Consider the following 16,052-nt stretch of genomic DNA (forward strand, 5'->3'; position numbering starts at 1 on the left):
AGGGGGTAGCCAGCACTGCAGGGCGACCTGGGCGTCTATGGGGTCGGGAACACCTAAGCTCCTCCTCACCGGGACCCTGCCACGGCCCGAAGCACACTCACCCCACAGATGGTCCTCTGCTAGAAGTCAGGGCCCCTGCTGGATGGGAGCTGGGATGGCAGGCGGGAGGGGGTAGCCAGCACTGCAGGGTGACCTGGGCGTCTATGGGGTCGGGGGACACCCAAGCTCCTCCTCACCGGGACCCTGCCACGGCCCGAAGCAAGCTCACCCCACAGATGGCCCTCTGCTACAAGTCAGGGCCCCTGCTGGTCAGGAATGTGGCTGAGCTGGCACCTGGTCCACCTGTCCTCAGGGAGGCCTTTAAGACCCAGGAACTGCCTCCAGCCGAGCAGCGCCTACAGCCCAGGCCCAGCTCGCAAGGCAGCTGAGCTGGGGAAATTTTATGGCCCCAGGGGGAAGGGAGAAATATAGGAATTCGTACCTGGATGGGAGCTAGGATGGCAGGCGGGAGGGGGTAGCCAGCACTGCAGGGAGACCTGGGCGTCTATGGGGTCGGGGGACACCCAAGCTCCTCCTCACTGGGACCCTGCCACGGCCCGAAGCAAGCTCCCTTACTTTAGATTTTATATCAGTCATATAACTTTTCTAATTTTGATGATTGTTTTGTCAGGAAGAGAGTCTTGAAATAAAAAAGGTTCATATCGAATCCAGAAAAGTCTTCATCCCAAGCATTTCTTCTAAATTATGCTCAAAACTGAAAGTGTCTCTTTTCATCCATTTGTATTTGCAATATTTTGCAGTAAGGCAAGTGCATTCTGTCTAAAAACCTCATAAGTTAAATCAGTAGACCCATTAGATCCATCTTCTCTTTTCCATATTGCAATATGAAACAGTGCTGCGTAAATTTCCTATATGATGCAGGAAGAATCTTTTCTTTCAACTTTCAGTCATGTTTTCCTTAATCTTCCTTAATCCCTCAATAATATTCTACTTTAGACTCTTAAATTCTGATCTTCTTAACCTGATCTTCAAGAACTTTTAAATTTGTATTAGACAGGGGACAGAGATATGACTCAGTAGGTAGGAATTCTTTTTACTACACAAGCATTAAAACCTGAGTTCAAATTCCAGCATGATGTGGAATGTCCTTCTGTATATATGTTGCTTTTATTGATTGATGAATAAAGCTATTTCAGCCAAGCAGGAAATCTGATCAGAGATTTATAGAGAGAGTAGGTAGAGTCAGGGAGATGTCATGTAGCTGCTGAAGAAGATAGATGCTAGAATGCCAGAACCTTACTGGTAGGCCACAGCCTTCTGGTGAAATGTAGACTAACAGAAATGGGTTAATTTAAGATGTAAGAGCCAGTTAATAAGAAGCCTGAGCTAATAGACCAAGCAGTGTTGTAATTAATACAGTTTCTGTGTGAATATTTGGGTCTAGATGGCTGGGAATGAACATCAGTCTCCATAAACAAATGGCACCCACAGTCTGGGGCATAGATCCACACAAGACAAAAGAAGCTTACAGAAAACGAGGGCTTCTAGACCTACAAAAACAGGAGCCAAGTGCAGCTTCTTAGTAGCCACTCTGTTTGCTGGTAGTGAGCAGAGGCATGACTCCTTTAAGAGAAAGCTTCCTGACTCAGCATTAGCACCAAAAATTGCATGGCTTCTTTAAGAGACAACTTCCTGGTTCATGGTTCAAATGGATCTGGCTCTTTTGGGAGGTCCTGCACTTTTAGGGTTTATGAGAAGCATGCTACTAGTTGCTTAATGGTGACATAACTGCACTGCATACCTGGAGCTATGGCTAACAAAGGCAGTGAACATACCTCTACCATATTAGGTTGGGTGAAACCAACAGGCAGGGCCACAGGGTCGGTCCTAGCCATGACCATTTAGTATTTAGAAAAAAATAGGTGCTCCTGGTCAGAAAATGATTACAGATACTCAACAAAGATAGATTCAGACAAAAATAAACCTCTGAACAGGTTGCAGTGTGTATTAAAAATGTACATAGGCAACTCAAGAAACTAGACACTAAAACTCTAATTAACCCAATTAAAAAATGGGGTACTGATCTGAACAGAGAATTCACAACAGATGAACTTCGAATGGCCAGAAGACACTTAAGGTCATGCTCAACCTCCTTAGCGATCAGGGAAATGCAAATCAAAACCACTTTGAGATACCATCTTACACCTGTCAGAATAGCTAAAGTCAAAAACACCAATGATAGCCTATGCTGGAGAGGATGTGGAATGAGGGGAACACTCATCCATTGTTGGTGGGAATGCAAACTTGTGCAGCCACTGTAGAAATCAGTGTGGCGGTTTCTCAGGAAACTGGGAGTCAACCTCCCTCAGGACCCAGCAATTCCTCTCTTGGGAATATACCCTAGAGATTCCCTAACATACTACAAAAGCATTTGTTCAACTATGTTCATAGCAGCACTATTTGTAATAGCCAGAACCTGGAAACAGCCTAGGTGCCCCTCAATAGAAGAATGGTTAAAAAAGGTGTGGAACATATATACATTAGAGTTTTACTCAGCGGTAAAAAATAATGACATCTTGAATTTTGCATGCAAATGGATGGACATAGAAAACGCTTTACTGAGTGAGGTAAACCAGACCCAAAAAGAGGAACACGGTATGTATTCACTCATAAGTGGATTCTAACCATAATTAAAGGTCTTTGAGCCTATTATTCGTGATCCTAGAGAAGCTAAATAAGAAGATGAACCTGATGAAGATTATTTAGCTATCCGCCAGGAGGTAGGAAATAGACAAGAGTCCCAGGTAACCTTGGGTGCATGGGGGGGGGGTGGGAGGGTTGATGGAAGGGGAGAGGGTTAGAGAGAAGGGAATAGGGGAGGAATGGAGAAAGCTTGGTTGACCGGGATGGGGGGAAGGGAGGAAGGATGAATATGGGATCAGGGAAGAATATATTTCAACTAAGGGAGTCATTTTAGGGTTTACAGGAAACTTGATTATATATGGGATCCCAGGTCCAAGGAGAGATCCCCAGATTGTTCTCTGGACAGAGGAGAGGGTGCCTGAACCAACCTTGGCCCATAACCATACTGATGAATATTTTGCTTATCACCATAGATCCTTCATCTGGCGTTGGATGGAGATACAGACGGAGACCCACATTGGAGCTCCGAACTGAGCCCCCCAAGGTCCAAATGAGGAGCAGAAGGACGAAGAAAATGACGAAGGACTGCGAGGGATGCTATCACCCACTGATACAAGGGGTTGAATCTACTGAGAGTTTACCAAGGCCAGTTGGACTGCGACTGAACGAGCACGTGATCCAACCAGATTCTCTGAATGTGGCCGGATTCTCTGAATGTGGCTGGCCTGGAGTCTTTCTGAGAAGCCATTGACAATGACACTGGGACTAGTTTCCTCTGCATATACTGGATTTTTGGGATCCAGTCTGTTTGGATACTCACCTTCCTGGACCTGGAGGGAGGGGGGAGGAACTTGAACTTCCCACAGGGCAGGAAACCCTGACTGCCCTTAGGGACAAAGAGGGAGGAGGAGAGGGAGGGGGGGAGTGGGAGGGTGTTGGGAAGAGGGGCGTAAATGGAAACTTTTATAATTTAATAAAATTACAAAAGGAAAAAAAGAAATAAAATATCTATTAGCAACTAGCAAAAAAAATGTACATAGGCTTGAGAAAGAGAAAAAAAAAGAGTATAGGCAAGAATACCGAAACTCATAGATTTATTCCTAACCCAAACCCCTAACTCTAACCCTGACCCTAACATAGTAAAGAGTAAAGGTAATTAGTTATTAAAAAGAAATAGAGTAGTAAAAACATAGAAAGATGGAAAATACACACATAGAGTTTGAATTATAGATATTATTGTGTTTTCTTTGAATTTTGACTGCAGAAAGACATTTGATTCTGGATGCTGCTAAGTTAAACCAACATAAAGATATCTTGACTACAAAATTTGTGTCTGAGGATATGTTGCTTTGGAAAAGAGGTTCTGCTTTTGTTTCCACAGAAGATGAGAACCTGTGGATTCCTTATAGGCTAATAGAATAAGACCACGATCCCCCCCCAAAACAATCCTGTGCAATACAGGATCTTTTGGTGGCATCACCATCCCTGACTTCAAACTCTACTGCAGAGCTACAGTAATAAAAACAGCTTGGTATTGGCATAAAAACAGAGAGGTTGACCAATGGAATTGAATCAAAGACCCGGATATTAATCCACACACCTATGAACACACGATTTTTGACAAAGAAGCTAAAATTACACAATGGAAAAAAAGAAAGCATCTTCAACAAATGGTGCTGGCATAACTGAATGTCAACATGTAGAAGAATTAGAAATAGATCCATATCTATCACCATGCACAAAAAAGTTCAAATGGGTCAAAGACCTCAATATAAATCTGACCACACTGAACCTGATAGAAGAAAAAGAGGGAAGTACTACATGTACTGGCTTTTTGGAATCCTCTTCTATTTGGATATATACCTTGCTCAGCCTAGATATAGTATGGAGGGCCTTGGACCTTCCCCAAAGCAGTGTGTCTTACCCTCTCTGAGAATTAGATGGCTGTGGGGTGGGAGTGTATGTGGAGAGGATGGGAGGAGAGGAGAGAGTGGGAACTTGGATTGGTATTTTTTTAAAAAATCTAATAAATTAAAAAACAAAAACAAAAAAGTAAGAAGGCTGAGATAATAGGCCAAAAAATATTGTAATTAATTCTGTGTGATTATGAAGGTCTGGGCAGTCAGGAACAAACAAGCAATCTCCATTTACACCAGGACCCACATAAAAAATCAACTATGGCTTCAAATGTCAGTAACTCCCACACTGTGGGGGTCAGAGACAGGAGGGTCACTGGGGTTTGCTGCATACACCTATACACACATGTGCATATATACAAATGGGATAATAGGTAGATTAGTGTGAGCTGATTCACACGAATAGTAATAATAGTGAGTAATAGAGTAAATACTTGTGATCTATTATTTATGGACAATTTACATTGGTATAGATTCTTATATATTCATACAAATTAAAATTATATTTGTTATATTGAATATGTTTCTATTTCTGTTTACAATATTTGTACACCTATGCAAAGTTATTTTATCAGATTGTATGCATGCATGTTTCTATATATGTTTAAGACATTTTATATAGCGATACAATTTTAGGATATATTTATCATGCTGTATTATATATTTCTACCTATGATCAGGATACTTGTACACTGTTTACATTTGGAGGTCATTGTTCTCATTTACTGCACAGTTGTTTAAAGATTGCTTAATATTCTGATGTGAAGTCTTAGTCTTTAAGTTACATAAGTATTAAGAATTATAGGTCAATAGTCATTCATGTTTGTCATACTTATAGTCAGACTAATTAGATTCTTTAGACACGTAGAGATTGTATTCTGCATAAATAGGTAATCTTCAACCACTTAAAAGATCTGTAGAGCATAGCATTTAAATAACTTAGAGTTCTGTTGATGTGAGACACGATTTCTCCTGGCAGCACCAATCTATTCCTGAGAGAATGTTGAGCACTTGGAGCTTGTTTTCTTCTCGGCACAACTGGTCTTTGGGCAAGAAACTGCCCATGCCTACCACTGACAAAGTGCACGGTGTCCAATATGGACAAGCAGGATACAAGTTCGAAGACTGACAAACCTTGCCAAGACAGGGTAAGACAGTTTTGAAAATTTTTCCTGCCTCTGAAAATTGTCTGTCCATTACTCTAGGCCTTAGCCAAAGTTGATTGTTTCAACATTACAAATGAGACTTTGGGTGATTACCTAAGCAGCCAGTTGTCTCTGTCATCTACTGCTCATTTTGGAAGCCGCTTGATTGCACTTCCAGGCTACTCAAGTAATATTATCTCCCTTCTCAGGCCTTCAATTGGGATTGAAGATTAGATAGTTGTAGTTCCTTCCTCTTATGATCTAGCCAAGCCATTTCTAATACAAGACTCAGATTCCTTAAGATAAAATAATTATTAAAACTTTTAGCACATGCACTTCTTGCTTAATATTGTTTATGCTGGTTGTAATTCTAATTTTTATACCTGATATCTGTTCTTATAGTATAAAGTTTTGTATTAGGTTTGGAACTCTCTTATTTAGACAAAAGGGAGATGTGATGGGGAACTTCCTTCAGCCCATGGCCCCTTTTAATAAAGAAAAACCTTAGAATACTCTATTCGGAGTTACCGTGGGATGATTTGGCTCATGTTTCCCCCCATTTGACACATTCTACATCATACAAGCAGCATACAAAGTAATCCGTTAATTGATTAATTAGCTAAGCTTCTAAATACCTGCTGGCCATGTGTTGTACAGCTCTTCTTATGGGAGCAGTTCAAATCTACAGGCCAAATTATGTATTTCTTCTCCATTACCTCACAATAACATGCTATAAAAATTCAGTTATTAGCAATAACTGAACGTTAATAGTGGTGCTGACTGAGGTATTGTGGTCAAGCAGTGCAAAATATACACACCCAGAATTCATACCAATCCCATCAGGCTATGCCATTGCCCTTCCTAAAGTGAAAGGACTTAAGTAATCAGTTAGGTACTGTGTGTCTGGTTGGCCCCTGTGCTGGTTAGTTCTATGTTAACACACAAACTAGAGTTATCTGAAAGGATGGAACCTCCGTTGAGAAAATGCCTCCATAAGATCTGGCTGTAAGGCATTTTCTTAATTAGTCATTAATGTGAGAGGACCCAGCCCATTGTGGGTGGTGCCATTCCTGGACTGGTGGTTCTGGGTTCTATAAGAAAGCATGCTGAGCAACCCAGGGGAAACAAGCTAGGAAGCAGCACCTCTCCATCAGTTCCTGCCTCCAGGTTCCTGCCCTGTGTGCGTTCCTGTCTGGACTTCCTTCAATGATGAACAGCAATAATGAAGCATAAGCCAAATAAACACCTTCCTCCCCAACTTGCTTTTCTGTCATGGAGTTTTGCTGCGGCAGTAGAAACCCTAAGATAGCAACCTAGAATGAATCCAAATTCAGAGGCACAACATTGGAGACAATTTAAACATTCAGCAAGAAATATAGTCTTGCAGCTGAACTCATGTTTAAGTCTTATTTTTTGCCACTGTAACTGTGTGTTTCATTTTCCCTTCGCTCAGATCCAGGAAGAATTAAGAATAGAAGCCAGCTAACATCTGCATACCAGTCTTGTTCCTTTAATTACTCAGAGGCTCTTTTGCAGTTAATACTTTGGGGTGAACATTAACATTGAACATGAACATCCTCCCTCACTTAGTGCTCATTAGCACAGGACCACCCTGTGCCTGTGCCCCATACCCTTTGTCCCTGACCATCTAATGACCCTCTTTTCACAGCTTTATAAAAATAACGTGGGGACTGGAGAGATGGCTCAATGGTTAAGAGCACAAGCTGTTCTTTCAGAGGACCCAGGTTCAATTCCCAGGACTCACATAACAGCTCACAACTGTCTTGTAACTCAAGATCCAGTAGATGTGACATCTCCATACAGACATATATGCAAGCAAAACACCAATGCACATAAATTAAAAATTTTAAAGAAAGAAAATAACTATTTGTTAAGTTATTTGCTCTCTTGTCATTCCCTCAGTCACTCCTGTTCTAAATGAGGCCATCATGGCGCTTCTGGTTTCTAGGGTTCAACTTCAAAGTTTCTAGGTACGGTATTTGGCACTTCCCACATGTAACATCTACATTGGTCTTTAAAAGCAGGGGTATTCTTCATTACCAAATTCCCCAGTCACCTAGATAAACAATGGTAAACCTCACTGAGAAAGAACTAGGGGCATTATTGCCATTTATAGTTGCTAGGATACGGAAAGTCCTTTCCTAGTGAGGATTTTATATGTTCTCCATCCATTGATGAAGTCTGGATGTGAAAACAGCCAAACCAGATTTAGCCTTATCAGCTCTTAGTAAGAAAGGTGTCTGACTGCGAGTCAGAACTGCTTAGGGAAGGACAGTAGAGCTAGAGTGAAGACTGGTTTATTAATTCTTTCCTAGTGTTCTCAGGTTCTTGCAGCAATATATAAGATGTTTGTCAGCAAATACCTTCATATATTTGCATGTAATCCTTACTACAGTCTGCATGCTTAAACGATTATTCTGTTTCTAATTGGCTCCTCTTAGCCCAGTATTATCACCAACCCCACCCCCATGCACCCCACTACTCTGTGTGTATAGCATTGCTGTGAAATTGATTTCTATTCCATTTAATCCATGTCACTCCTAACAACAGGCAGGTAGTTCACTTCACTTCCCCTTTACCAGAAACAATGGCACAATTAATATTTTTAGATGTGATAATTTCATGGACTGTTTAATCAAGAACATTTTTCTCTGGCTATATGGAAGAAATCCACTTAGTTTTTATTAAATATCAACATCTCCAAAATGAATACATCCTGGGTACACCCCTGCCAGGGCCTGAAGACCCCCTAATCCCCCACACTCCTACACACAATTACCATTATCCAGATAGTTTAGAGTGGAAATGACACCAGAGAAGTCTCATTTCTCTTTGAGTCCCTAATTATCAGTTGTTGGAATATTCTGAAATATGACATATTTAGAAATTTTTCCTCTCTAAATTATACCTTTAAATTCTTTGAGTGTTTTCGTTTCTCCACAGTAAATTCGCTTCTGGTTCATGTACACATGAATCCAACCTGGGGCCACTATTTGGCTCCTCCAGCCTATTGATCTGTTCTTACAAGAACTGATATACGCTGCAGGCAGGGAGACTTCTGACCAGCGAGTGCTCTGATCCTGTGGCAGAGGATACAATGGAGGGGTAAGTGTGTTCCTGACCGCCACACAAGTCCGGAAAGGGAACACACAATCTTCCCGCCATCCTTATCTCCCTGGCTACTCCAAAGGGGCGGCTTCCCCCAGCTAAACCCCCTCTCCTCCTACACCATCCCGGCTTTCTGCCTGGAACCCCTACCCTTCCTCTCTCCCTTTTTTGGGGCTTAAATTCCTCCAACTCAGCCTGGGTGGGCACCGCGGCCAGGACGGGTAGTGAGTGCAAACGGGAGGAAGTTCCTTTGTTTTAATAGCCTGCCTGCAGCAAAGTAGGACTGCAGGCAAAGTGATTCCTGGATAGCAAGGGGCAATAATCCGGTAGCAGAAGACCCAGCAGAGGGAAGAGCCATTGGAGAGCATCTGAAGGAAGAGATGGGCAGGCGCCAAGGCAAGAATTCCTCCAACAATCTGAAAAACAACATGAAAACACCAGATCCCAGCGATCTTACTAGAGAAGGACTTGAACACCATATTCCAGAAGAAGTGGAAAACAGTGTCATTATGAAAGCAATAGAGTCTCTTAAACAGGGTATGAATAACTCACTTAAAGAAATAGAAGAGAAATATAACAAAAAAGATGGAAGAAATGAGTAAAGAAATGGAAGAGAAATATAACAAAAAGTTTGAAGAAATGAGTAAATTCGTAAATGATACCCTGGGAAACCAAGAAAAAACAATCAAACAGGTAATGGAATCAATTCAAGAATTGAAAACTGAAATGGAGGCAGTGAAGAAAACACAAACCGAGGGCTGCTGGATATGGAAAATCTAGGTAAACAAACAGAGACTTCAGGAACAAGCATAACCAATAGAATGCAAGAGATAGAAGAACGAATCTCAGATTATGAAGACACCATAGAGAAAATAAACGCTCTGACCAAAGAAAACAGCAAATCCAACAAATTCTCATCACAAAACATTCAGGAAATATGGGACATAATAAAAAAAACCAAATCTAAGAATAATAGGAATAGAAGAAGGAGAAGAACTGCAGATCAAATGTCCAGAAAATATATTCAACAAAATTATAGAAGAAAACTTCCCCATCCTAAAAAACGATATTTCTATGAAGGTTCAAAAAGCATACAGAACGCCGGATAGACTGGATCAGAAAAAAACATCCCCTCGCCATATAATAATCAGAACACAAAGCATCCACATTAAAGAAAGGATATTAAGAGCTGCAAAGGAAAAAGGTCAAGTAACTTATAAAGATCCTTCAGCTGGCGATGGATGGAGATGGAGACAGAGACCCACATTGGAACACTGAACTGAACTCCGTAGGTCCAAACGAGAAGCAGAAGGAAAGAGAACGTGAGCAAGGAAGGCAAGATCAGAGGGAACCTTCATCCAACGTGGACGGCGATACAGACGGAGACCCACATTGGAGCACCGGACGGAGTCCAAACAAGGAGCAGAAGGAGGAAGAACACGAGGAAGGAGATCGGGTCAGCGAGGGGAGCGATCACCCACTGATACAAGGGGACTGATCTAATGAGAGTTCACCAAGGCCAGTTGTCTGGGACTGAGCGAGCACGTAATCCAGCCAGATTCTCTGATTGAGGTCAAATTCTCTGAATGTGGCTGGCCGGGAGTCTTTCTGAAAAGCCATCGACAATGACACTGGGACTTGTTTCCTCTGCATATACTGGATTTTTGGGATCCAGTCTGTTTGGATGCTCACCTTCCTGGACCTGGTGGGAGGGGGGAGGAGCTGGGACTGCCCACAGGGCGGGAGACCCTGACTGCTATTGGGGATGGAGATGGAGGAGGGGAGGGAGTGGGAGGAGTGGGAGGGTGTTGGGAGGAGGGGCAGAAATGGAGACTTTTGTATTTTAATAAACTTTGAGGGAAAAAAAAAGAACTGATATACATATCAGCAGAGCCACAGTAGATTTGCGACCATGTTATTGCTCTTGAACTTAGCAATAAACTTATATTCACTTATTTTTCTGTAATTTTCCAAACTACAATGAAAAATTGTTTTTGAATGTTAGACACTGCCCTTTGTTTTTTTTCCTAACAGAGAATGATTTCCCCTGACCAACCCATGGCATGCCCACCACGTTGGTTGCCTAAGAGCATGCAATCCATAATATTTGCACAAAAACCAACCCAACTGAAAGGACCTCCTGAACGAGACATTGAGTTTTAACAATCATAATCACAGTAGAATGAACTCTGTAGCTAACGATATAGCCTGGTGGCCCAAGAAGAGGTAGGGTCTTTCCCACACTCCTGCTCTACAACTCAGCCCTATTAGTTAACTAAAAATTGAAATTGGCTCAAGTCTGGTGACCAGTGTTTGAACTCTGGGACCTACATAGGGAAAGGAGAAAGTTGACTCCCTCAGGTTGTCCCCTGGCCTCCATATGCATCCTATAACATGTGATGTCATGTGTGTGTGTGTGTGTGTGTGTGTGTGTGTGCACAGAAATAAGATAAGTGAATGTAATTTAGTTAACCAATGGCTGCTGGGGATGGAAAGTCAGTTTTCATCAGGGATTTGGCCCCTAAGAAGTTATCCATACCCTGGCAGGTGTTCCTACACCCATGAGCATTCAGATAACACTAAGGAGACTCAATTGGTTTTCTCTTCTAAGAGCATGAAATCAGGAGGGAAAGTGATGGGAGCAGAGGGGAAAAACTAAAAGAGAGGGGATAAGAGAATGTTGTTCAAAACATATATGCATGTACAAAATACTCAAACAATAAAAATAAAGCATTATAAATATCAGTTACCTTATATGTATCACATTAATAGTTACTAATTGTTCATTTATAATATCACAATGTATGAGTTTAGGAAAGGGTGTTTTAACTTTGCATTTTATATTTCAGATGGCATGATTTCTATGGTGCACATGTTGTGTGTGTGTGTGTGTGTGTGTGTGTGTGTGTGTGTGTGTGTATACATTGCTGAAATTTAGTGTTTCACTTCCAACTTCCATGGCTAATGTATTAAAAGTATTAAAAGTGAATGAACTAGATGAGGTGGAGGTGGTGAGGTGTGAGGACCTGGCTTCATGCCTTATTAATTATGAAGCTTATCGTGATAACCATAAAGTACCGAACTTGATGTGAGGTGACCCCCTTTCTCCTCATCAACAATTTTAATTTAAGTTTTCTGAGTTGAGCAAGTAGATACTGAAACTTTCCACTTCATACATCTCTATAAGCACAAAATCTCCACACTTCAAAGATTCCAAGGTTCCTTCAGAGCATGGCAGGACAGACAGGAAGAAGGGCCAGTGAAAAATGCTCCCTAAATTGCAATTACCTATCTCGCAGTTATTTTTAGTGTTATTGACTCTGTCACTGGGGAGTGCAGCATCTCTTGTTACACATGCACACATGCTGCTTGGTGAGAGGGGAGGGGCTTCTTGAGATGAATAATCCATTCAGTGAGTAAAACAGGAAACAGAACCTAATGTTATGTTTCATGCCTGGAAGAGTCCCTGGTGATGTCAATGCTGTTGGTCACAGAGCTCACTTTGAGAAACACTGAAGAATCCAAACAAAAGAGATCCAATTTGTAACTTGTCTGGAGTGCACAGTCTTGCAGGGGACACGGACATAGATGCTAATGACTCATATCACAGCAGAGAGTGAGTGCAGGACAGGAGGCTGGAGACGCAGGCTGCCCCAAGGTCTCAGCAGACGGCAGACAATTAGTTATGTGAGCCATTGCCAGCATCTCACTTTAGAGGCTTTAAAAAGGAAATATAAAAATCAGAAAGCTTGCCAAGGCACCAATCAATAGATCCCAAAACAAATTAAGTGTGCACTCTCAACTCTCTGGCTCTTCTCTTGCCTGTTTTTGCCACAGTTGGAGAATGATAGTGACAACCAGCAGACACCAGCTTCCTGGTAGCAGCAACAGCAGCAAAGAAACATGCGCTTCATAGATAAGAAGCCAGACAACGCTAGCTTCCTCCTGGTTTCCCCAAACATTCTCTTACACTGGGAGGCTCTTCACCATGGCAGGGATGTCTCTTGATAGTAGTAAAACTATCAAGCCAGAACAGCATGTGTAGGTGTCTGGGTGTCAGGCCAGGGGAAGACAAATGCAGTTCTGCCCACACAATCAGCAGTGAACTGCTTTGGAAAATTCCTGGGCATGTGACAGGTTGTTTTTCTGGACTCTTACTAGATTAACAATGCCAATGTTATACCCTCAAAATGTCAGTGTAGGAGCTTGGAAATCGTTGCAAGAAAATGTGAGGTCACAAAACTGGACTACAAGGTTAATAGCTCTTATTTGTTTTTCAGGATACAGGAGATTTACATTTACAAATGTGCACAGCCTTGTTGATGAAGTCTCCTCTGGATTTTACTGAGATCTATCTGCTTATCATAAAGAAAATTCTCAGTCTCAACCCTTGCCTGTTTCTCAGAACCGTTACAGTGGCAGTCTGCACTGCAGAAAGATTGGGCATGAGGAAGTCAAAAGGACATCAGACTCGAGACTCTGGGCAACTTTTCTGAAGGGTACATTTTTACCCAGATAATCAAAAATGATTACAGTTATCTTCTAGGATATCGTAATGATTTAAAGAAGCAGATGTCTGTAAAAGATTTGTGTAAGTTGCAAAATGATGCTGGTGATAACCAATATTTATGGAATAATCTTATGTATGTGGAATTTTCCACTACTAATTCAGCCCTCAAAATAATTCAACTAAATAGGATCATCATATTATAATAAGAAAACTTGAACAAGGAAGGTCTAGTACTAGCCAATGACCATACTGCAGTTAATAATAATTGCAGTTAATAAGCAGGCTAATAATAGTGTGTGTGTGTGTGTGTGTGTGTGTGTGTGTGTGTGTGTGTGTGTGTTGGTGTGAACATGCAGTGAAATGTGTCTTAGGTCAGAGAACACCTCTCAGGAGAGTTGGTTCTCTCCCGCCATCTTGAGGATCCAGAGGTTAAACTTATATCATCAGATGTATTTAGTAGTTTCTCTAACAGTTAAGCCATCTTAACAGTCTATTGTTATTTTTTGAGCTTCAATGTCCATCGTCCATTTCTTAATGAAAATCCATCTTTAAAAAAAATTCTTTTTAACTGACGAGTAAAAAATTCTCAAAACTATATTTTTAGTGGTACATCTTTATGATTATAGGTGAGAGTTAGGGTTAAGCGTTCACTTAGTACTTTTGTATGATGTTTCTACATACATACATTATATATTTAAGCTAGACAGAGCAGTCTCCTTGTCGAATATAATTCCTTTCTTTCAGCTTCCTGAAACATAAAGATTGTGGTCAGTGTCTATAGCAACCCTACTACACAGTAATATTCTAGAACTTTTGACTCAACTACAACTTAATATCCAACCCCCTTTGCCTATCTCTACCACCAGCAGCCTCTGACAATCATTCTTGCATTCTTAGTTTCTATGAAGTAAACTTCCTTAGGGTGCACACATGAGTGAGAAGCTATACAATATTTATCTTTCTGTGTTTAGCTTGTTTTACTTAGTATAACGGTCTTCACTGACATCCTCACCATCACAGAAGGCAGGATTTCCCTCTTTTCTCTCTGAATTGCATTCTATTATGTATACATAAGCCACATTTTCTTTATAAGTTAATTATCTCATGGGCATTTAGGTGGTTTCCAATTCTTAACTCTTGTCAATAGTACCTCACTGAACATGGACATGTAGACCTCACTGCAGCAGACTGATTCCACTTCCCTTGATACTACTTACTCAGAAGCAGAGTTGCTAGTCATATAATGACTCTATTTTTAAAGGAAATTCCATAATTTTTCTATAATCACAGTGTTCAAGGGTTTTCTTGGCTCAACATCCTTTTCAGAATTTGTCTTCAGCATTTTTGATAAAAAGTTCTTTTATCAAAAGTGTGGTGAGATCGCAATGTGGTTTTGATTTGCTTTTCTTAGATTAGCGGCACTAGGGAGATTTTCATACCTCACTAGGCCACCTGAGTGTCTTGTAAGAAATATCTAGACATATATGTTGTTCATCTTTCAATATATTTGTGTTTGTTATTTGTTCTACAATTGTCTTTTGGAATTCCCTTTTATATTCTGTATAGCGTTTTGTATTGTAAACTCTGGCCTCTTGCTAAATCTATAATTTGAAAATATTTTCCCCATCCTTTAAAGTTCTTCTTCATTCTGTCAATAGTTTCCTTTTCTATGCAGAAATTTTGTTGTTTAATGCAATCTTTTAGTCCATCTTTGCTCATTCCAGAATATGAAGCATTTTCCCCTCATTTTCTTCTAATAGGTTTATAGTTCCAGCCCTACCTTAATTCCTTCTGAATTGTAGCATGTGAGAGGTAGTGACCTAGCTCTTGTGTCTGCATGTGAACACCTCATTTTGCATTGAACACACATCATATATTAAAAAGGCTATTCCTAAAGGGCTCCAATTTCCTCTTGAGGAGTCACATCTCATTAATTAAAAATAATCATACTAGAGTGACATAATAGTCTCTGGGTATAACTCAATGTCAGAGAATTTTCAGAACATACATGAAGTACTGGGCTCAACACCCAGCTCTTGAAAAACAAATGAATATGTAAATAAATACATATGTGGATGGATAGATAGGTAGATAGATAGATAGATAGATAGATAGATAGATAGATAGATAGATAGATAGATAGTATTTATAAGAGTTCAAAGACCAGACTCTTCCACTAGGCTGACATTGGAACGGGCATCATAATTACCAGAGTGGGAGGAAACGCTGTAACTCTTTCCAAAGAAACCACTCCCCATTCATTCAGGAGTCATTCTCAGCTCATCCTTTCTCCCTTGAGATATTTCATTCCGTTTCTGTTTTCTGGTCTCATACATCTCTTCCTGTTTTAAAACATGATTTTCCCAACCTTCAAACTGTTAAATCTTTACAGCTTGCTGATAAATGTCTTTTCTGCTTGCTATCCAATATTTATTTCTGTGTAATTAAAGACAGAGCCCCCAATCCAAAGCTCTTGCACCAAACCAGTAACTGCCATTGGCTCCTAAGAGGTCATACACAGCAAATGTTAAGATGTACACTGCATCTCTTCACCAACCTGCAATTATATGAGTCCATAATGCCCTTTGAGGTCCTATGACTTCTGCCTTCTAAAAATGAATGTGAAGATTATTTCTCAAGTGATAATTTAAAACTCCCTACAAAAGTCATGGATTTAAAGTAAACTAGCCAGTTGGGGAAATTAAATTA

The sequence above is a fragment of the Myodes glareolus genome, chromosome 8, assembly GCF_982192425.1.
Source record: "Myodes glareolus chromosome 8, mMyoGla1.1, whole genome shotgun sequence".
Taxonomy (NCBI): Eukaryota; Metazoa; Chordata; class Mammalia; order Rodentia; family Cricetidae; genus Myodes; species Myodes glareolus.